The 22,670-nt window shown below is 40.5% G+C and overlaps 1 protein-coding gene across 5 annotated transcripts in view; it reads right to left on the reverse strand.

Moving 5' to 3' along the window:
- LOC119661637 (alpha-tocopherol transfer protein-like) overlaps positions 1–22,670 on the reverse strand; it is a 64,397-nt gene that overhangs the window by 37,457 nt on the left and 4,270 nt on the right. The window contains exon 1 of one of the 5 annotated variants that reach the window (XM_038071063.1): positions 11,864–11,977. The exons of 3 other annotated variants lie outside the window; for them this stretch is intronic. The gene's annotated coding sequence lies outside the window, so the exon portion shown is untranslated. Of the gene's footprint in view, positions 1–11,249; positions 11,364–11,863; positions 11,978–22,670 lie in introns of those variants that run through there. One more of the 5 variants, XM_038071064.1, reaches the window with a different exon arrangement.

Consider the following 22,670-nt stretch of genomic DNA (forward strand, 5'->3'; position numbering starts at 1 on the left):
AAAAGCTTTTTGTTCATCTAAAATACACTCTGAATGTTCACCGAACTATCATCTGTTGATACGTGTGAAGGTATAGTTCCTTTACTTCATCTCACCTGGAAAATGTAGTATTTTATCTACCATCCTTCGACGACGTATAGCGAAATTTGAAGACATACATATTAAAAAAAAATTTTTTGAAGGGGGCCCGATCATTTATAGCATTAGTAGACCATATACTTAGATTTATAATTTTTAATTCTATAATGTACAACAAAACATAAGGTTATTCAAGATCTGAATGCTGCTGTTAAAAGGGTCTAGGGAAGGCTTCTATTTGCATTGGCACTTTGCTTCTTTTTAATCTTACATAAAGAAGTTTTGGATACGTGTACACCTAACCGAGAATGTCTATATCTATATTTCTTCTATTGTTATTTTCTGACGTTTTGTTGGGGAGTAATTTTCCACGAAAAACACGTTTTGACCGAAGAACTGGTTTCTGTAACATGGGCAAATATTATAATAGTTTGTTTGAAAAGATATCAGAATGGTTTCTATTTTTGCTAGCTCTTTTGTTAATAATAAATTTCCAGATTTTTTTGAACTTTGGATTGGGGGAAATAATTTTATTAATTGATTAATGCACGGGAATCGTTTTCATGAACCCGGGCTACGTGACGTTCCAACGGAAAATCTAAGTAAAGTGAGTTACCAAATTCTGAAATATGATAGATTATGCATCCCTAAAACACAATACTGACAGGAGTGAGTGAGAATAGAAGAAAATAGAGTAGAAAATCAAGTCGAAACTGCGATTACTCCATCCGCACTGGTGGGTAAAATTGCAGAACAAGTAAAGAATGTGAATTATCTGAATTGTGCTGTAGAATATAATGACTAATGTGACTGGGCCATAGTAAAAGAAAACCACCCTGCTTGGCCCAAGTCTAGAAGAAGGAGAAGAAAACCTGAAAGCGACATTGGTCGTTGAAATCCGCCTACAAATATTGAACTCCACTGAATATCGCGTGAACCTATAGGAAAATGCACGCGAAACTAAACTGAAAACAAAATAAAATACGGCCTCAACGGCGCGCGTGGAACTTCAAAATTCAAGACTCGAGTACTATGATCGAAAGGGAAAATCCATAATGAATCGCAAATTCAATTGATGATGCTCCTGCCTCACATCTTCAAGAGGCGCGGTATTTAGGGCTCTCACCCTCAAGCCATAAAAATCCAGGATGCCTCTTTCGTGGGAGTCAAGCAGAGGAAGTGGAAGAAAGAGTCTTCAAATCAAAGATTTAGCTCGAAAAATTAAATAATAAACCCACAAGAACAAGACAAAAAAAAATAAAAAAAAAAAACAAGTCATAGCATTCACGAAGAAAAGCAGCTCTCCAACCCAGCAATTAGAAATCCCTCTGAGGACCCCAAAGAATGGTTTACTCTAGCTACAGCCGGGAAATCGCAAAGGAAACGCCTGAGGGTTTCCCCTTCGTCTCCAGAGCTTCAGTAATGCGAATTGTAGGATATGCTGAGCCTGGTGGCGTGGTCCTTTATGGTCCAATGCCTGTCGTAACCTTATATGTACACGTCTGGCACAGGAACTCTCGTCATCGGGTTTTGTTATAAGCGAGCTAAATCCTCCTTGACTTGGCATTAGTAATGCACTATTATTAACTTTATTTATTTCCGAGCCTAGGCACCGTACAGTGACAGCTTCGTTGTTTTTTAGATTTTTCGGTTGGGTAAGTCCTTCCCCACTCTTGCATTCAATATCAGAACTGAGACCAGTATTGAAAAGCACTAATTCAGACTTTGCATTTGATACCTCACATGATCATATTTGGTCAAAAAAAATGCATACCCCACATTTCCATGTATGGAGGCCCCCCTTAAGTCATACATAGGACGATGTAACTCACTGCATGCCGGGCCGTTCATAGTTCCCACATTCTCACCAAATTTTGTGTCAATCGGCACAGCCATTTTCGAGAAAAGTGCATGTAACATACAGATGAGGAGTTGCCAAAACTACCGTCGGGCGCGTCTCTTCGTGTATTTGCACGCATTCGAAGGTGTGCGTACATGGGCATGTTTATGTGCAGGTCGGGTAGGTAGAGAAAACCGCTCAGCCGTGGATCAAAATGGCTATGGGAATGTCATCCAGAATAGCAAATCTATATGGAGGAAAATGTGCGGGAAGAAGAATGGCAATGAAACATATGTAATTCCGAACTAGAAGAGTCATCCTTCAGTTTGCTTGCAGCGAAAATTATTGATTTGTCGGAATTTATTAAAGGTACACAGAATGTGCACCAACCAATCAAGCAAATAGTAAGAGCCATCAGGATCCTATGCGACGAATTGCGGGAACATGCGAAAAAATCGAAGTGGATCCCCAAGATTACTCTTTCATCGGTAACGCAGGGTTCGGGAAAAGGAAGAGGAACATCTTGGAAATCAGCAGAGCAGAGAATAGTGCTTAAAATACTAGCGCCACCAAGGGAGCCAACGTCCAATCAAAAGGTACCCGACAGTCGCATTAAGGTTGGACCGAAAAAGCCTAAAAAAAAAGAAGGAGATAATGAGGATCTGTCCCGAGGAGAACACCATCTCAAACAGTAGTATGTTTTACGCAGATATACTAGGAGAGATGAAAGCGGACCCTGATCTGAAAGACTTGGGTGAAATGTAAGTTAGATTCGAAGGAGTTGAAAGGCGAACCCCATCCTGGAGCTGAGGAGATCCGAAAGGAGGAAAGTCGAAGGTCTCCGCAGCCAAGAAAAAAATTTACTTGGGGAAGCGTTTGAAAATGAGGTTGATTAAAATCAACCTCAATCACTATGGGGTCGTTTAAGACGTACTTTCGTATATCAGGCTCAAAACAACCCTATCGAAACCCCGACAATAATGTGTGAATAGCCGATCCTATCGGTGGGGGAGCTTTGTGGGCATGCCGAGCCTACGCCATACAGGAATGTATGAGGTAGTCCACATGTAGTTTCGTATGGGTAAAAATATATGGCATATACGCCATTGCTGATATGCCGCTCCAAGCTTGACGTTGGTTGAATTCGAAGCATGTTGGACAGATTAACAAGAATCATTGCCAGTGACTTTAATTCATGGTCGACAGAATGTGGAAGTGACGAATGGAAGAGGTTGTTGTCTTTTGGAGACTTTTATGCAGTTAGACATCATATTGGCTAACAGTGATCAGGTTAATACTCACCGGAAAGTATACTCCAGTTTGGTTGTATATCTGACTTTTGTTAGTCCTTCATTAGCTGTCCTGGAAAGTCAGTGAGCACTACAACGACAGTGCTCACCAGGCAATCGCTTTTGACCTGAAAACCAAGCCGATCGGTTGGAGACCTGATCGTTCAAGACTGAGGAGAACGTCAGGTTGGCTTGTGAAACCCATTGACAAACAAACATTCTTAGAAGTGCGGTTAGATCAGGATATCATACCAGTCACTCCCTCGAAGAGAGCCCTCCATATCATGCAGTGTATCGGGACCGCATGCGACTCATCGATGCCGCGATGTTATACTTTCCCTAGCAGAAGGTCCAACTGCTAGCGGAATACCGAATAGTCTAACCTTCGGTCGGAGTATCATCGGGCCAGACGAGCAGACCAGAGAGCTTGTTTACAAAGAATTTCGAAGAAACCTGAAGCTATCTATACAGCGAAGCAAGAGGGACTGCTTCAAACAATTATGCGCAGAGGCGGAAATAGACCCACGGAGAAGCACTTACAGGGTTGCAATGGGAGATTCAAAAGTCAGGTAGATCCGTAAATTACATGTCCCGATCTCCCCATTACCTCACGAGAGCTCGAGCGGTTACAGTTTGCAGACACCTCTAGATATGACGACGAAAGAAGTGCTGGATATTTGTGGTAGACTGCGAGACAACAAAACACTGGGCCTCGGCGGAACACTACCAAAATTTCAAACGCGGCAGTTAAATGGAGAGTTTTGGCTCAACCTGCATATATTATTCAAGGAGATAAATCTGAACTATCAAATATCTATATATTTGAATATATAAACTGAATATTTGAGTTGATTAGTTCTTCCTGGATAACAATAAAGAATAATTTTTCCGACTAGGAAATTTCCGCAAATTAATTTTAAGGACACAATAAGCTTTTTCGTTAACTCCGCCATGCTATTAACATAGTATGCTGGTCCCAAGCCCAGGTAAAGGAGGAGGGTTTGAGGCAACGTACTCTGTACTATCCTCAGTAAAACAAAAATAAAATGCTGAGATCAGGGAAAGAGATAAATAGAGTATAGTTGGAGTTATTCTACTATGCTAAATCCTACCTGATCTCTCTTGGTGACAGGCCCCGCGACAGGTCGACCAAGAAAATGCATAGAATGTCGTTACAAACATGATGATCGGATTAAGTCACAGGCCTCGGATAAATGCTAGGGCGTCCACCTCAGTCGACGCGGCAGGACGGGCCTCGGTCCTGTCGAGAAATGGGCAAGGGTTCTTGATGCATGGATGGCGTCAGGACGTAAGCAAGTTAGTCCGCACACAACGAACAAAACAAATACGTGTCTGCACGCTAAATGTTGGTACCCTAACTGGAAAGATCGAGGAACTCGCAAGAGCCCTTCGGAAAAGGTGCATTGACATCTGCGCTCTGCAAGAAACCCGATGGTCTGGTTCCAAAAGCTGCGACATTGAACGCGAACGCGGTAAAAATGGCTACAAACTTCTCTATTTCGGTAACCCACACACTCAATATGGTGTTGGCATTGCCATCTCAGAGGGTTTCCGTGATGCCATTAAAGAAGTCGAACGATTTAATGATCGGCTGATGAAGCTCACCATTATATCAGCTGATCGCACTATTCACTTCTTCACCGCGTATGCACCACAGACAGGCCGACCTGATGCCGAGAAAGATGCCTTCTGGCAACTTCTCGATGAAAAGACTTGTCACGTGCCTGCTGACGATTACATAATCATTGCCGGCGACCTTAATGGTCATGTGGGTGAAAAGGCAGACGGTAACAGGTGCCATGGGGGAAGGGGGTTCAGAGCGCGCAACGAAGGTGGCGAGCGTATAATCGATTTTGCGGACACCTATGACCTTGTACTTATGAATACATGGTTCATCAAACGATTGTCTCATCTTCCCACATTTTATAGTGGGAACAATAAAACGCAAATCGACTATATTCTCATAAGACGTCAACATTTTGCCACTGTCACTGATTGCAAAGTCGTTCCCTATGAGACCATCGCACCTCAACATCGGCCGTTGATTGCTGTCCTGCGAATTAAGCCACCGATAAAACGGCGTGAGGAACGCACTGGCCCGCCGCGCATTAAATGGTGGCGATTTGGTGAGAAGAACGAAGAAACGGTCTCACTCATACGATTGCCAACCATTACGAATGTGGAAGAATCATGGAACCAAATGAAAGACACGATCCACAAAGCGGCCTCTGCAACCCTCGGGGTCACCAAGCCGGGTAAGCGGTACATCAACCGAGATACTTGGCTTTGGAATGATGATGTTGAAATGAAGGTCCGTGAGAAGAAACGCCTCTACCACAAATTTCTCGACGATAAAACGCCTGCTAATTGGCAAATTTATAAGAATGCCCACCGGGAAGCAAAGAAAGCGGTCGCTGTCACCCGAGCGAACCATTTCAAAAATCTTTACGATAAACTGGACACTCGGGATGGCGAGAAAGATCTGTACCGACTTGCTAAAAGCCGTGATGAACGCACACAGGATATCGAACACTTCTGTTGTGTTAATGACAAGAACGGTACTTTGCTTACTGATCGTCGAGCCGCGACGGATAGATGGCGAGAATACTTCGAGCAGATTTCAACTGAAGAATTTGCTCATCCTCCACTTCCACAATCATTGCCGACATTTGGAGCAGTTCCACCAGTCAGCGCAACTGAAGTCGAGGAGGCAATAAAACAAATGAAATCGGGGAAAGCTACAGGACCTGACGACATCGCATCTGAGCTCTGGAAAGCAAAGAGCTGGGACCCAACACCGTGGCTGAGTGAATTCTTTAACCGGGTTATTCAGGAAGGAAGAACACCATCTGACTGGCAAGAAAGTACCACTGTTCCAATATGGAAAAAGAAAGGTAGCCCAGCAGAATGTTCAAATTACCGTCCGATCCGGTTACTTTCCCATACCATGAAGATTTTTGAACGCATTCTTGACAACCGTATTCGCGAAATCGTTGAAATAACCGTGAATCAAGCCGGATTTGTCAAGAACTGCGGAACTACTGACGCAATACACGCTGCGCGGTTACTCATGGAGAAACACCGTGAGAAGCATCGCCCTCTTTACATTGCCTTTCTGGATCTAGAGAAAGCGTTTGACCGTGTACCACACGAACTCATCTGGTATGCTTTACGACAACACTTCGTGCCAGAAGAACTCGTGCGCTGGGTTCAATTGCTCTACCACGATCCGAAAAGTAAAGTTCGAAGTATGGCGGGTGTATCAAAACCGCTTCGTGTCTCTGTTGGAGTTCATCAAGGAAGTGCCCTCTCACCACTCCTCTTTGTCCTTGTTATGGATACCGTCACACGGGATATCCAACGTCCAGCGCCCTACACACTGCTTTATGCAAATGATGTTTTCCTTGCATCTGATAGCAAAAATGATCTCGAGCAACTTGTTCAAAAATGGAATGATCGCCTCATGCAACACGGTCTCAGATTGAATTTAAACAAAACTGAATTTTTGACGACCGATCCCCATGAAACAGGCACAATCACTGTCAGCGGCAGTGATCTGCCCAGATCTGAGCGATTTAAATACCTCGGGTCAACGCTATCAGCCAATGGAGAGCTGCGTTATGAAATTGCTTCACGCATTAACGCAACCTGGATGAAATGGCGTTCCACAACGGGTGTCCTTTGTGATCGACGTATCAACGAACGTCTCAAATCTAAAATTTACCGCAATGTTGTCCGTCCAGTCGCTCTCTATGGTTCTGAGTGTTGGCCGACCATAAAAGACAATGAACGGCGTCTCGCGGTAATGGAGACGAAGATGCTACGTTGGACTAGTGGCGTCACACGTTTAGATCACATCCGAAATGAGGATATCCGCGATCGTTATGGGGTTGCACCGATCGTGGAAAAGTTGCGAGAGAGGCGTCTTCGGTGGTATGGTCACGCAATTCGTGCAAACGAGAATTCACTTGCAAAGATTGGTCTAAACATCGAAGTCGATGATAAACGACCAAAAGGCAGACCTAAGCAACGGTGGCTTGATACGCTGGATGGGGATTTGAAAGCCTCGAGATTGCACCCAGATCAGGCATTCGATAGAGCCAAATGGCGAAGCCGATCACGACGAGCCGACCCCGCTTGTGAACGGGACAAATTTCGTTTAATATTTATGAGAATGTAGACTGGTTTTCTCGATAAAGCAAATGATAAAGATTCCAATAGTAACCATACATATTAAGGAAATCTTATATCTGTTGTTCTCGATATAAAATTTCCTGCATGTCCAAATGCAATCAAGCGAACTTTATGCTTTTAAAAAACTTCCCCAACTGGATTAACCGGTGTCCATTAATATTAATTCATATAAAGTATTATTGCTTGGATGCACATACATACTATATGTATGTCATAAAATGGTATAAAAACCAGCAGACAACAACGCAGACTAGACAATATTATTTTTCAGAGGAAAACTAGATTTTAGCTTTACTGTGCAGTTGATAATAAATTTAATCGTATGTTCGTGCTTCTATGTAGAAATATAGAAGTGAAATCCTTCATACGAAGTTTCTATAGCTTCATTCTTTTAATTGAACATATTTCTAGCGAATCTTTTTTGTTTGCTTTATTTGAGCTAATTAAAATGTCTATCGAAATATGGACTTAATGGAAGTAATAAACAAGTCGCAAGTCGGAAGCTCGGTACTTCAAGCATGAAAGGTTTTGTGTATTTCTTACGTAAGAATAATAAAACAATTGTGCACTCAAATACAACTGTTTTATTTGTACGCAGCTCGTAATTTTTATGTTAATCAGTCCTACTATTCACTTTTGTGTGATATAGATATTCAACATGTTGTGTTACAATAATTTTATACAAAAGAGACAACATTGACCAGACTTCGTAGTATCATGCTTTATAATACAGCCTAATTACTGTAAAATTTTATAATTATAGGGTAAACTTAAGGGGGGGAGGCGCAGTTACAACCTTTTCATGAAATTGTCTATCAATAGGTGTAACCGTTTCTGAGGAATGTGCGTGATAGGCAGCTGATTTTAATAAGGCTTAACCTTGAAAATTAAATTCTTCCAGGCCAAGTTTGTAATGATTTTACGGGAGTGTAAAATTTATGTAAAAATTGGACTTAAATGAACATTTGTTGTTAAGTGGGGGAAGGAAATCAATCAACATTTCGAAAAAGGTCCATAATTCTATACGCTATACATTATCTTTTTTCTAAGTAATATAAAAGCAAATGACATCCGCACACCTTGGTGGTTAGGGCGCTAGGCTATCATAGCGGAAGGTTGTGATTCAAATTTCACTGACGGCAGAGGGGTTTGTATTGTAACTGGATGTACGATACCAATGGACTCAACTGCGAATGAGTGCCTATAGTGTACTGTAGTCATGTAGTGTACCTTTACGGTCTTGACTGAAGTGCCCTAACACGTTTCAAGGCCCTGATCCAATAGGAGTGTCCCGCACAACGATGATTATTGTAAACTACAGCTTATCTTAAATGGAGATACTCATTAAATTAAAAGAATGGAAGTGGAATGAAGAAATATTCCTGAAAAAATCATTCAAAAGATGCTGGGAGGAAGACCTGCAGAGGATAATAGTTACTACTCACGCAAAAATATGCATTTTTAGAGTAATCCAATCCCAGTTAAAAAAACACCACGTAATTTTTTTTTCAAAGTCCAAGGGGTACCTAAAATAATGGTCGATCCATGAACCCTTATAGCGTACGTGGTAGAAACCAAAAGCGAAAGCGAAGTTTTTGAAACTATAAACCCAACTTACATAGGGATGTCAAATGAAGACCCGCTGCCTTTCTGCTTAAAGGCTTCACACAAAACAACAAAAAAGTTAGCCCATTGAATTCCTCCCCTTCTTCCGGACAAGGTATCATGGAGAACATCACCGATAACAAGAAGAAATAATATCGGTGACAGCATGCAGCCCTGACGGACTCTGCTTGGACCTCAAAATCCTCTGAGGTTCTACCTCGGTGCAGTACGTGACATTTAGCGGCATTATGATAATCATTATTAGTTTCTCTCGAATGCCCCTCTTGTGTAGAGCACTCCAGACACACTCCCTATTCATAGGTATGAAAAGCTTTCACGAAGTCAATGAAAAGCAGACGCGGCAAAGATCTAAAGTCCGCGCGCTGTTCTAAAAGAAACTGGCCTACTCTCTGTCGATCAAGCTTTTGATATGTTAAAGGATTATTTTAACCATTATGTTAGCGGAGGCAATTGTCACTCCCGAAACGGGCTGCCTTCTTTGGAACCTTAACGATCATCCCGTTCTTCCACTCTCTGGGAAACATCTCGGATTCTCCCCCCCTCCCATCTTAAGGGTTCAGTGATAAATAACGCTGGAAGAGACCGTCAAGTCCAGCCGTTTCATTCCATTTGAGAGCATTGGTGGTCGAAATGATTTTTCTTCTGCTTGGAGTAACAGTCCGTATCCGCATGTGATTAGCCATTTCATTAAAAAAAGGAAAAACTTCACCAGATGTGATATCGTTAAGAACTATGGTGAAGTGTTCTTTCCACCGCCATGTTCTGCTTCCTTTGCAGTTTCACTGATCAGTTTCGGAGTTTGAGCGCGTTACTCCTACGATCACGGGCGGCGGTCAATAGAGCCTTCAGCCCCTTCCGTTTATCGAGCAGTTTTCACGATTCCGCAATCAGTTAGATCTTATGACTTCCCCGTACGTGGCCGACAACCAGTGTAGTACCCGAGAAAAGATCATTTTTGATGGCAGCCTGACGTTCATCAATATTCTCAGGCGGGTTACCCCGTATATTTGCCGTCTGATCAGCAAGATCACCTTCCAACTGTCGAGCGACAGCTGGATCATACCAGCGGTCAATGTTGAACTTAAGGGGTTGCAGCGCTCTAACTCTGCGCGAAGTGGCGAATCCAACACGCAAGCGAACATAAACGATCATCAGATAGTGATATTTTTCGAGGTCGATGTCAACGCCCCTCTTGTTACGCTTATCAAGAAGACAACTCATAAATCTACTGCTGATCGCAAAGTGGGCGAACTTATGTCTGTATCGAGCAGTTGAATCCTAACTGACCTTATGGCAGGCTCTGTGCTCGAACAATGTACCACCAATGACGAGGTGATGGAAGTTACAGAAATCCAATAACCTCACATCACTATCGCTACGGTCTCCAAAACCCTGTTTCCCTATCTCATGTCCGGTCGAGGTGTTCTCAGAGCCCTCTTTGGCATTCAGGTCATCCATCACAATCACAATTGTAAAATGGTGCTGCTCCTTAACCTGGACCGCCATCTTGCAGGTAAAGGTCTGTCAGAAACTGGCTTCCAAGTCAAGAGAGCGCGCCTTGCGGTAGCCCTCAAAAGCAACCCGACACCGGATTCGCGCTTGCTACCGCTGGGCTTTCCAGAGTGCAAAAGCACGTCGTCGCAAGAGGGAGATGAGTACTTTTCAGAGTCACACCATTTTACGTTGCTTAGGCCCTGAATGTCCAAACTATAACGTTGGAATTCCCGCTCAAGTTGTATAAAGCGAACATTCTGAGGAACCTCGCTACCGTCGTCGAGGAGCGTGTGCACATTTTAGACACAAGGTTCGGTAATTTTCAATTTGTGTGTTTGTACTCCCATATTTATGTTGCTACTATTATCTTAGTTAGTACTTATGGAGTTTAAAACTGAAGTGAAATAAAAATATGAAATATTCATAGGGAATATTCATAAATAAGATGATGATTTCTTTTGCTAAAAACGTCTCATCTGAATCTATTCAAACCAGAAATCACATTTTAAAATACTGTGAACATCATCTCACATTGTATCCACTTTCTCAGAACACACTACAAGTTTCTTTTACTTCTTCAAACAGTGATCTTACGCAAATTTCACTGTAGTTATAAAGTTCGATGGTTTATAAAAAGGAACACTTTCTACTTTTACTATAAAACTGAAAACTTTTTTTTCGAATTCAAAGTAATATAAATATTTCTCCTGTGCAACGTTAAATGTATTTTACTAGAATTTACGAGTCTCTGATTATTTATGTCGAAGCACTCAAAACTAGCCACAAAACAAAAGATTAACCCCCAATTCCAACCCAGAAATTAGCGAAGGGCTAAAATAATCTAGATGAGCAATTACTAGAACAAACATTTCTTATCAAATGACTCAACTGTATGGCTGCGATAGGCCTGAATGGAGCAATCTATGCTGCATGAAATTAAGTTCAGCTTTAGACGTTATTATTATGTGACATGCATTGTACGTACGTGTGAGAATACTTGCCAATATTCCAGTAGAAGTATTATTTAAAGTGCAGTTTTTGCATTGAGCCGGCGTGGCCTTATTTTAATCGAATTGATTGCCTACATTTGCTTATGTATATTTATCTCATCTTCTATTCCTAACATGTGATCTCAATTATTGTATTAATGAAATACATCGAATTCTAATGAAATTATTCAGTCAACGAGAAGAATCATCTTAACAATGCTGTTTATATAACTTTGTACTCAAATCAAACACTTCAGGAGCAAAAATCTACTCCCAATCAGAAAAATCCCTTCACCATCAGTTAAAATTAATATGATAGATAAGCTACTTACAAAGTATAAGCTATAGGTTTTCACCAACACAATATAATTAGTTACGTATATAACCACTCATGGCCTTTCCTCTTTTCCAAGCAGTTGCAATTTCCCATTCACAACTGTTAAAAGTATATATTGTATATTTGACAGAATGAAACTGAAGAAGGAATTCCACAGAATGACAAATGTAAATCATGCGCATTAACAGGAGTAAATGTGAAATGCACTTGCAGAGTTGAGTGTTATCTTGAAAGTAATATGAGTCAGACTTCATTGGCGTTGAAAGGTTTATAGCACTTCAATAAGGACGAAAACACAATGTAATATAATATATACATAATTTCACAGATAGTTAAGTAACACATAAAAATACATTTCTTTAAGAGTCACATAAATGTAAATGTTCCTGGGCGCTCCAGGTACGAAGAGTTTTATCGAGATTCCATGTGTTCTTATTTACGGTCTAACAGTTTCAATTCTTCAAGCAGCAGAGAATGGGACAAACTACCCCTTGATCCCTTTCGGAAAGGTTTAACATTTCCGTGCATTTTAAGCTAAGAAAGGACTAGTATTCCTAAGGAGAATCAAATTCAAAACCGTTAAAAAGGCGTTGGCATCGTTGGCTAGTGATTATAACTTCTATATGAGGCTCTCGTAACTAATTCTCTTAATTAGACAAGCAACAGTTTGTGGATCACCATCGAATTGAAGTGCAATTATTCTACAGTAATGAGGTTACACAAGTGCGTCCTGGCAAAAATGACCATACATTTCTTGGCAACCCAGTAACAGGCACTGGAAAGTTTTCCATCCCTGGAGGTATCCTGGTAACTTAAGATAGTTCAGAAGAGCAAAAAACAGTTAAACATTGGAGTATAACTAAATAAAATATATTTTGTGGAATGAGGTGGTCCATCTTGAGTTATCAATGGAAGAAATTGTGTATTCCTAAAAAGTCGACTAAAATACAATCAATATAAATAGGAGGAGGAAAATTCAATGCTGGGTTTCTAGCAGAAGATTTAGTAGCGCTTGGCAGGAATTGAGTTTTGAAAATAAAAATATGGATACTTCCCTGACAATGGTGCCTACCTGATAGAAGTGTTATATAGGCTGTGGGATTACTAGTATGAATGTTGATCGCAACTTTGTCAGAAACCGATATGTGCTTTCTAAGGTGAAAGCATCCTAATGGAAGCTTCCATTTTCCTATTTCCTATTTCATGATCATGTTATTTTCACACTAAAGAGAAATTTGCTAAAGTCCTTGTACTTCTGATCACTCCTTTGTGGAGTATAGGGCATCCACATAGTCTCAGGTTTCAATGACACTTTGTTTCAGTTTCATTATCATCACTCTTAATGCTGTGCATGTGATAAGCCTTTAGCAACGGGACGGCACGAATACGAGCACAAACATCCAAGGCGACCGGAAATGAGATCGCAATTGTCACGAAAATTGCTAAAAACTTGTGGTCTGTGGATCCCTTTACATACAGCAAGTAGCGCCATTTTGTCTTAAGTTTAAGCAGGCTCTCAATACTTTCGAAAAGAGGGTGCAAATTTGGTTGGTACAACTGTTGTTGAATACTCCCTCTATATCCACGAAGGCAGCTAGGGTATACTGCTTGTACCGCAGTGGCCGCTCAACCGTGCCAATTACCTCGTGGAGAGCAGTTTCAGTGGATTTGTCTTTGAGGTAGGCATGCTGGGACTTAGAGAAAGACGTTCTCTCCATTATCGCCCTTAATTGGATGTCCAAGTCGCGATCTAGGTTCTTTAACCCGAAAGAGGTGACGCTCATTGGTCGAAAGTTTTCTGTACACTCATGACCGCGCATTGCCGCTTTCGATATGAAAACCATCTCCAGGACTGTGGGACTCATCTCCAGGACTGTGGGACGTATCCTAAGGAGATACAGTTCTGGTAAATCTCAACAAGCCACGGCACAACCTTTTCCTACTGCTTGTGTAGTCTTCTTCTTCTTCAGCCTTTGTCCCTTTCACAAGCGGGGTCGGCTTCTGTAGTATGACTGCCATTATGTCATCTGGACCCGGAGATTTATTTGCGGAGAAGCTGTTTATAACCCAGCCGATCTTATCCTCGGTAATTACCGATTTGGTACTCACGCACGGCTAGGGTGGTCGCAAACCCTCCCAGCAAGACTTTGAATCACAATCCTCCTCGCTGGCGGGAAAGTGCGTTTGAAACAGCAGCTCTAAGTCTTCACCACAAGATTCCATCCAGGAGCATTCCGACTTTTTAAGAAAGGATACTTTCCGCCTCTTGGCGGTCTTGATGGCCAACTTATACTTCTTCAGGCAGTCATTGTATGGCTGCCAATATTTATGGCTGTAGCAGATGTTGAAGATTTCCCTGGTTAGTTTCGTGAGGCTAGAGAGATCTTCTAGCTATATTTAGCAGAGTACGAGACTTTAAAGGCGGTATCGAATACCTTCTCCGGAGTCCCGGTCTTTGACTACAGTTCATCTGTCGTGCCAGTCTTGCCAATTTGCGCACAGTAGAGTTTTTTCTTAATTACTTGTCTAAATTTTCTACAGTCGATCCTCCTGGGGTCTTTGAAAGGGTTGGAGACCTCTGCGGCGAGATCTAGACTTAAAAGTATCCAACTGTGATCTAAGAAGAATCTGTGGTCAGACACTCTCCAGTTCTTCACCCAAAGAATCCCATTGTCGATTAGTAGGGTGATAACAAGGACTTCCTCCCACAGTCACAGTTCTCCGATCTGAGAAAATGGAAGGTGGGGGTACTGCCCCTGTTACACACAGATTGGGGAAAAAAGCAAATAGGAAAAACATTATCAGCTCACACCGATTAGGTGCATTGCGAACATCCTACGCTAAATGTGAAACATCAAATTAACGACCGTGTATGTTAGCAAGCATGATACCCATCAGCGAACAAGAGTCGACGCTTCTATGACCCAACATATGCAGTCAGCGCGTCCGACAACTATCGTTGACAAAGAACACAGACTGAAGCTACTTCAGATAGGCAAAAGATATGAGATGAGCCCCCAAAAGGAGGCTTCAATCACAGGATTAAACGACGGAAGTTAGCTACGACCTAACCCAATCTTTAAGCGCGCGCGTTTATGAAGACTCCAGAAATAGCAAATGAAAACGATTCATAATATATTGAAGACGGAGGATCTTCGGATTAACTCGATAAATAATGCGAGTCGCACCTCGCAACTGAAGGAAGTCTTTTTAGCGAGTAAAAGTCTCAGGTAACCATATGACAGAAGTCAGCGATAGGCTTTGAAACTTACCAGTAGACAGACAGACAATGAAACAAGGAGAAGTAATTCTTGGAGCATCATTTAATCACGGAACAATTACCTGCAATGTTTATCTAACTTGTACTTCTATAATACTTGAATCGAATTGGATTCTTTTCAAAGGGCATAAGTGATAAATTCAACCATAACGGATACTACTTGATCTCTAGCCCTGGATTCAAATCTCGGCCCCCGACAAGAATGTTGATGATTCTCTTAAAGGATAGCGTTATTTATATTTATCATAAAATTACAAGCACTGCAAGTGCTCTTAAAATGACTCAAAAATCTATTTTTTACTGATTTAGATTTGTAAAAGACAACATATAATCGTGCTTCCGATTTATTGCATTCGGAATAATTGTGTAGTTACCGTGAAGTGATTATTTTATTACCTAATGCAATGTTATCTTAACAAAGGGCTACTCTCTCTCAAACAAGAGAAATCACATCATTTTAAATAAATTTTGGAATAATTTGAATAATTTGCAGAGCTAGCAATTCTTCATTAATAGCGATGTGATTATAAAACACGCAACTAGGAAAAATCCTGCATTTCAATGAATTCAAAATTACCCTTCGAAGTAATCCATTATATAATTTCAAGCAATTTACAAAATTAATCTTATGGTTACTCACTGTAATGACGATATGAATAAATCTAGGAATGGTGAGTATCTTGTCATTATTTATATTTCTGCTTTACGAATTCCTTGTTAGGGGGCATGTAGCATAGCAATTAACATAAATTTTTACACAATGTAATTGTAAACATTGGACTTGAAAAAAAGTAGTTAACTTGGTTTACAGCTGCTGGTTTATTCCCATTCAACGATACACAACTCGCAGTATTTATTCAAACGAAATGCGAATAAATTTTGTAGTGCAATGATCTTTTGCCTTTTTCAATTATAACTTTATTTGTTCACAGATAGCTTTTTTAAAAAAAAAACTCTCAAAACGGGATACCTTTTATGATTTGCAATTATTCTGAGAAAAGATCAACTAATTTATCCAATGACGCAAGTTAAGGTAACGTAAAATTCCCCCGTGTATGGAAATGATAAAAATTATGATATAATTTAAACTGAAGTTGATGACATGTGGAAGACTTTGCATACAAATTAGGGATTTTTCGTTTTCAGATCAGTTAAGATAAAATAATTTCCTTCATTCAATTCTCGGATTAATTTTTGGTTTCATTTTCTTAGATATTTAATGTATTTAATCCCAACAAATCTTTGGAATTATAAAGAAGTCAAATAAGTAATTCTAAAACCAATTCTTTGGCCATTACTTGACAAGCTTTTAGACCATATGTAAAAACATGTTTGGTGAATTGAAGGAAAAAGTTGCCAGACACGGACAGTACAATATACAAATATAGAAGTACCAAATTTGAAAATCTATTTATCTTTTACTGAGGTCAATTCTATATACTATACTTATCGGATTCTATTAGGTGTACCATATGGAATTGACCTCAGTAAAAGATCAAGAGGTTTTCAAATTTGATAGTTCAATATTTTCCGTCTTCTGTGTTTTGACGCATTACAATGATGATTGTCATCATAAACTACTTTTAAGATTGTTGAATTTCTATTATTCAGCAGCTACATGTTTTTAGTGGGGCTAAATTATTTATGGACATTCTGTTTTCGGATTTTCCAAGTTTTTCCGTCAACATAAATCATATTTTTTTTTCTCACTAAACTGGATATAAAATTTGAAATAATGTTCTAGTCTAGGGTGACAAAATAGTTCATGAGCGCTTTTATTTATACATTATTTCCCGGATAACGCAACTCCGCCATGCTATTAACTTAGTATGCTGGTCCTAAGCCCAGGTAAAGAAGGAGGGTTTGAGCCAACGTACTTTGTACTATCTTCAGTAAAACGAAAATATGCTGAGATCAGGGAAAGAAATAAATAGAGTATAGTTTGAGTTATTCCACTATGCTAAATCCTCCCCGATCTCTCTTGGTGACAGGTCCCGCGACAGGCCGACCAAGCAAATGCATACAATGTCGTTACAAACAAGATGATTGGATTGAGTGATAAGCCTCGGAAAAATGCTAGGGCGTCCACCTCAGTCGACACGACAGGACGGGCCCCGGTCCTGTCAAGAAGTGGGCAAGGGTTCTTGACGCATGGGCGGCGTCGGGACGTAAGCAAGTTAGTTCGAACAAAACGAACAAACCAATACGTGTCTCCATGCTAAATGTTGGCACCCTAACTGGAAAGGCCGAGGAACTTGCAAAAGCCCTTCGAAAAAGGCGCATTGATATCTGCACTCTGCGAGAAACCTGACTGGTGCCAAAAGCTGCGACATTCAACGTGAACGCGGTAAAAATAGCTACAAACTTCTCAATTTTGGTAGCCCACACACTCAATATGGTGTCAGCACTGCCATCTCAAAGGGTTTCGGTGATACCATTAAAGAAGTCAAACGATTTGATGATCAACTGATGAAGCTGACCATTATATCAGCTGATCGCACTATTCAATTCTTCACAGCATACGCCCCACAGACAGGTCGACCTGATGCCGAGAAAGACGCTTTCTGGCAACTTCTCGATGAAAAGGCTTGCCACGTATTTGCTGACGACTATATCATCGACTATATTCTCATAAGATGCCGACATTTTATCACCCTCACTGATTGAAAAGTCGTTCCCTATGAGACCGTCGCACCTCAACATCGGCCTTTGATTGCCGTCCTGCGAATTAAGCCACCGATAAAACAGCGTGAGGAACGCACTGGCCCACAGCGCATTAAATGGTGGCAATTTTTTCATAAGAACAAAGAAAAAATGATCTCACTCAGACGATTACCGACCATTACGAATAGGAAAGAATCGTGGAATCAAATGAAAGACACGATCCACAAAGCTGCTTGCCAAGCCGGGTAAGCGGTACATCAACCGAGATGCTTGGCTTTGGAATGATGATGTTGAAATGAAGGTCCGTGAAAAGAAACGCTTCCACCACAAATTTCTCGACGATAACGACGCCAATTGACAAATTTATAAGAATGCCAACCGGGAAGCAAAGAAAGCAGTCGCTGTCACCTGAGGGGACCATTACAAAAATCTTTACGATAAACTGGACACTCGGGATGGGGAGAGAGATCTGTATCGACTTGCTAAAAGCCAACACGAACGCACACAGGATATCGAACACTTCTGTTGTATTAATGACAAGAACTATACTTTGCTTACCAACCGTCGAGCCGCAACGGATAAATGGCGAGAATTCTTCGAGCAGATTTCAACTGAAGAATTTTCTCATCCTCCACTTCCACAATCATTGCCGACATTTGGACCAGTTCCACCTGTCAGCGCAACTGGTGCTCAGAGGTGGCGGTGAGGAAGACGGGGCGGCAACTCTGTCGGCCAAACCAAAACCAAGTGGCCGAGGAGAACCTCCATAGTGGTGGCACCGGGAGACGCTGTACTCATTTTGGTTTGGCGGCCGTGATGCAGTAGGCGAATGTTCGAAAGGCCCAATCAGGGCGATCAGACCCGAGTCTGCCGTCACCCGGTACATCCAACGTCCAGCTCCCTATACACTGCTTTATGCAGATGATGTTTTCCTAGCATCTAATAGTAAAAATGATCTTGAGCAAGTTGTCCAAAATTGGAACGATCGCCTCATGCAACACGGTCCCAGATTGAATTTAAACAAAACTGAATTTTTGACGACCGATCCCCATGAAACAGGCACAATCACTGTCAGCGGCAGTGATCTGCCCAGAACTGAGCGATTTATATACCTCGGGTCAACGCTATCAGCCAGTGGAGAATTGCGTTATGAAATTGCTTCACGCATTAACGCAACCTGGATGAAGTGGCGTTCTACAACTGGTGTTCTTTGTGATCGACGTATCATCGAACGTCTTAAATCTTAAATTTACCGCAATGTCGCCCGTCCTGTCATCCTCTATGGTTCTGAGTGTTGGCCGACTATAAAAGACAATGAACGGCCTCTTGCGCTAATGGAGACGAAGAGGTTGCGTTGGACTAGTGACGTGACACGTTTTGATCACATCTGAAATGAGGATATCCGCGTGCTAATGTGAATTCACTTGTCAAGATTGATTTGGACATCGAAGTCGATGGTAAACGACCAAACAACGATGGCTTGATACGCTAGATGGGGATTTAAAAACCTCGAGATTGCACCCAGATCAGGAACTCGATAGAGCCAAATGGCGAAACCGATCACGACGAACCGACCCCGCTTGTGAACGAGACAAAGGCTGAAGACATGGATGAACTTTGATAATTATTCATAGGTTTTCGTCCCACATTGACATCAGACTATTATTGACATAGACTAGGTTTAAAGGAAATGGGGATAATTTTCTATTACCAGCTTACTTTTTTCAAAAAACCAAACGGTATGACTCGAAGACATGTCATAAAATCACGTAAAAAATCAATAAAAGAAGATTCAGAATTAATTTAATTTTGCAATTTTTGCAAATGTAAGCAAAGCAATGACAATCAGAAAACAAGCTTTACTCCAGAACTCCACTGTCGATGATGCCTCATCCAACTTCAGTGCTAATTATGTCTCACCCCATTGCGCACCATCACGGTTACGAAGCTTATTTTAGTACCAGTTTTTCTCATTCAGAAGTTTTTATTGCCAACCGAATCAGACAGCAAAACAAACCGGATCTGCAAATACTCGTACATATCCGCGGAGGAGATATGAGCATCATACAAGATTGAATTTATAATTTGAAGTAAACTTGTTTCAAATTTTTCCACACTGGAGGACTGAAAAAACCGCATAGATCTCAAGATCAATAAGTTAATTATGTACCTAACAATGACATAGACCCAAAATTCAAGAGATGGTACGATCAAGGCTTTGACTTTAACTTAACACTGATTTTCGACTTTAACCTTAGATATTACGTATTTCACGGTTGAATATTCAATGGCAACTGATTGTAATAATGTTCCGAAACGAATTTTTTACTTTTCTTCTCGGTTGCTACTGCATAGCCGTGTAATTTTAGTTTCAGTTGAGTTAATTGATTGCATTTTACTTTAGTTGTTAACAGTTATTAAAAATTCTACACTTGAAAAAACTAAGGATTGTAGCAATATGTTTGCGAATAGAATATCTGCAATTAAAGCTACATATGCATGTACAAATAGAAATAGGAGATTTCAAATTTACCTTTCCTCAGTTCGCGGACAATTTTTAAAATTCCAAATTTTATTCTATGTTTCTAAATCCAAATTATGGAAGAACATCAACAAAAAATGTATGGAAAAGAAAATAGTTTTCTTTAGTTGAGTGTTGGAATATTGTGAAGTTGAAAGAGATCATCTTTGAATGCGGATTGTGGGACGCTTTACCTTCCTACAAAGGATATTACCATTACATTACTTCAGAGTCCCCTGTCTAATTGTCCGTATTCTCCTCTTTCCTTACAAGATACATTTTTTATGATTTCCTTTGGCCCGCATCCCTTCTTTATTTCCGCCCTTCTTAAGTCTACAATTATAAAAACTTAAAATTTAAATTTAAAAATTTATTTCCTTTGCACTTTGTATTTCAAAATTAATTTTAGTTATTCATCTTTTTTTAATCATTTGGTCAAACAATTTTACTGCAAAAATGTTTACTTGGTTACTACCATCTGAATTCTATGGGCTTGCTCGGAAGATCTAAACCGGCTGAACCCTGCCCTCCTTGCTAACACCACAGTAGTGATCTCAGAAGTTTGTGGCACCAAAACTGCGCACAACAGTACTGGTGGGGCTTCTCGGATACAGATAGCTAGCTTACCTACCTACCACCCGAAATACATTAATTTGTCAGTTGCTGTCAATAAGACTATATGTGTACTTTTTGTTGTTGTTATGCTATGTGACTGTACATAACACATATTACCAATTAAATAGATTACAAGTAAATATGTTCGATGGTTGGGTGGCTATGAAATTGACGGCGCAAAGAGATGAAAGAGGGTGGTCCAGGAAAAAGGATGGCCATAAAAATAAACAGGAAACAGGAAATTGTTGGTCTAAATTATTATTATTATGGTAAACTGGCGAAGGATTCTTCAGAATATTATTGCAAGAATTTACCTTTGGAAGGCTAGTGTCAGATAAGACGACTTATATCATTAAGCCATAAAAGAAGACTGCCGAAAGTGGGGTCAGTTTTTTCGGCTTGAAATCGAATCCTTTTTGAGGGAGAGTGTGCAAAATTCAGCGATATTACACTGTTATGTTGATTGGAACATATGATACTGATAGATTACGAAATTCGAAATAGAGCACGCATGTTCTTCGGTAATTTTTCACTAAGATAGTATTTCTGAAGAGGTAATCCATCCCCTTGAACATCCTGAAAATCCGCGTGTCACTAAGAGAGTGCACTGCATCTTAAATATTGCTTCCATTTTATTTTTCGGCATATATAATATTTTCACGATGTTCGCTTTTTATTTTGAGTTATTGGAATTTTAATTGCAGTTTAACTAGATTTCCGGCGGTTAATATTCATATTTTATTACTACTGTTGCTTTTGTTGTTTGAATAACTACTAAGTTCTCTTGAATTTGTGGATCTTTCCTTACTTTCAGCAGGGCTCACATCCATATTAAAGGAAAGGCAGATACACCCAAGGATCCGTGGATACATCATGGGAACAAAGCTTGGACAAAACGTACCTACAATGAAAGGTAGAACCCAGCACGCCATTTTTCTGATAACCCTGTTTAAATTCGCTTAACTAGCCAAGGCTTGAACTGACGCTGACACGGTTCCGTAGTTTAATACGACTTCAACCCCACGAACAAGTCGGGAAACCGTAAGGGTATGGAAGATTTTGTGTATTTCTTATATAAAAATATGTAAGTGAACATTTGTTTCTTTTGTACCTAGCGCCTAATATATATGCATATATTATAATATGTCAAAATATTCACTTTACAACTTTGACCTAGTATAACTTTGTTAGTAGCAGTGTGATTCCCACCAAACTTGGTATGATTATGCTTTATATCATAGTCTATATTATCACTTTCTGGCCCCGCCCTCCTCCTTTTACATTAAATGCCAGAACTAAAGAGCATTGAAAGGTACTAATCGTACTACTTTTTATTTAATTTTGATACCCTAGACTATATTTGGTGAAAAACTTACACCCTCCTTTTGCATATATGGAGACCTCCCCTAAACTTCTACATAGAAAGAGTAAATCACGATGAACTCCCACTTTCCCGACGGGCCCGACACTTAGTTATAAGCAACACGTGCAGTATACTTATTACAAAGTATCCACGGCAAGTGTGGCCCTGGCAAGGATGATACCGAACGAAGAAGGGCCACGATATGCTTCCAGGTTGCTTATAGCTAGAGTAATGAGTTCGATCGGTAATCGGTAAGGAGTTCGATCCTCCTCTATTCAATTCCAGTTTGGGGAAAGGCAATACAGGTCACGTTTAACACTAACAAACTGAGTGCAGTCTACGGAAAAGCAGCCCTAAAC

Source organism: Hermetia illucens, chromosome 1 (genome assembly GCF_905115235.1).
Source record: "Hermetia illucens chromosome 1, iHerIll2.2.curated.20191125, whole genome shotgun sequence".
Taxonomy (NCBI): domain Eukaryota; kingdom Metazoa; phylum Arthropoda; class Insecta; order Diptera; family Stratiomyidae; genus Hermetia; species Hermetia illucens.